Source organism: Stegastes partitus, unplaced genomic scaffold, assembly GCF_000690725.1.
Source record: "Stegastes partitus isolate 25-593 unplaced genomic scaffold, Stegastes_partitus-1.0.2 Scaffold2216, whole genome shotgun sequence".
Lineage (NCBI taxonomy): Eukaryota > Metazoa > Chordata > Actinopteri > Pomacentridae > Stegastes > Stegastes partitus.
This window is the reverse complement of record NW_007579947.1, coordinates 94128-96089: the sequence shown is the minus strand read 5'-3', so window position 1 is coordinate 96089 and position 1962 is coordinate 94128. Positions and strand designations below refer to the sequence as shown.

The 1962-nt window shown below is 36.9% G+C and overlaps 1 long non-coding RNA gene across 1 annotated transcript; it reads right to left on the bottom strand.

Annotated features, from left to right (window-relative positions):
- Positions 1–6: 6 nt before the first annotated feature.
- LOC103374347 (uncharacterized) lies at positions 7–1741 on the bottom strand. Its single transcript, XR_521119.1, has 3 exons — positions 1557–1741; positions 334–427; positions 7–135 (listed from the first exon to the last, which is right to left on the bottom strand). It is a non-coding gene; the product is annotated as an uncharacterized LOC103374347 (long non-coding RNA).
- Positions 1742–1962: the final 221 nt, after the last annotated feature.

The window sequence follows — 1962 nt, the reverse complement described above, 5'->3', positions numbered from 1 at the left end:
GACTGTGAGCTCATAAAAAAGTATCCGTAACACACAAGTTCCTGTTGCTGCTCAAACACCCCGACAGTGTTTCCTTCTCCTGTCCTGGTTCTCTGCTGCACCAACAGCCCTTCAGCTACTGATATCTTTACATATCTGCCACGTTTAAAATGGAAGAGAGAAAGTGAAACGGTTTCAGTAAAGATTACTTCAGGGGATCAAAAGCTGCTTCGGCAGTCAGTCTGAAGACTCTACTGTGATGTAAGAACCCCCAGAACAGAACAGAAATAAGGTTCAAAGGTTCATCGTTGTTTTCTGACAGCAGAAGAAGAAGAATGTTGGACCAACACTCACCTTGTTTTCTTCCTCTGTCGACACTAAAATGGAGTCTGAACGGGTTCATTTCCTCCTTCTGTTGCGGAGTTACTCAGAGCTCCTCCTCTGATTCCTGGAAATCACATGACTGTCACCAGAGACTCACTGCTGCTGCTGCTGGTCTGCACAGACCTATATGTATGCAGGCCTGTCTCACAGCACACTGACTGCACATGAACTCAACCACACGTCTTCAATGGGATTTTCCTTGGAAACTACTTTTAACTGTCTGGAATAGTGCAGGGCATTCTGGCTCTTTTGGCTCCTCAGACTTTTTGTTGATTAGTTTCTGGCCAAAAATAATATCAAATTATGTGTAAAATGAATTACTAATGTCCATCTATCCATCATCTATGCACCTTAATCCTCACTACACTGTAAAAAAAAAATGCAGTTTTACAGAAAAAACACAATTTTTTAAAAAATTTTTAAACAGATTTTTCCCGTTTTCAGATCATGCAAAGAAAGGTCAATGGATTTACAATTTTTTTTCTGTAATTTTTGGTTTTACTCCTAAAATTACCACCAATTAACCATAATTTAGGATTACAGCCATATTATGTTTTTTTTTCATGTACAATTCATTGAGTTTCTACATATTTAACTGTAATTTTACATCCAATTTTCTGTATTTTTCTACAGCTTTGTCACCGTTTTCCAAAAGACAATGTAATAACTGTGGATTAACAGATATTTTCTGTAATTTAAAGAGTAACCCTTAAAATTACAACAAATGTTGTAATTATTCTGTCCTGGCTGACAGATAGCGAACAAACTTGAGAGACCCAGTAGATCTGAATGAAGCTGCTTTACTGAATCTTCTCAGTACTTTTTTGTAAAACTGCAACACAATGACATTCACACAATGTTACAATTTGAAACTAACTATATGCAACACCACTGGTCACATTTTCTTCTTTCCCAGGTTAGAAAACAGGTACGTACATCACACATTTAAATAAGGTAAACATCTTTCTTTCCAGTATGCTTCCACAGGTAAGTAACAGTGTAAACACAGTAAACAGTCATATGGTTCACACATAAACATAGCATATAACATTAACAAGGTTTAACAACAACTAGCCTCTTGCGTCGCGATTAGCATTAGCATAGCTAGCACGGTTTCCGTGACACAAAAACACCTCAAATGCCATCCTCCAGATCACCGTGCCACAAACAACCAAACAATCATCTCTACTCACTGTTGGTTCCACTCCAAGACTCCGACAACCAACTCTCTGTGGTGGAGCACTTGCAGCTTATGCATGCACACTTAATGTGCCTGATCCTTAAAGGCGCAGTAACTGAAAATCACCAGCAGGGGGAACTTAACTTTTTCAGTCACTGACAGGAGTCAGAACAGCCATTATATTAGATTACATTATTATTGTTTTTTAAAGGCAATTTAATGTATTTTTTAGTTTAGAACTTTCATTTTTACTCAACATGTGATGTAATTTTACAGATCCTTCCTAATAATTACACTGAAATAATGTGTATAAAATGACAGAAATTTGTAGTCATTAGGCTTGTGTGATTGAAGGGATTCATTTTTATTTTTAAGAGGTAATTAGTAGTATTTATATGGACACAAAAATAATCTACAGT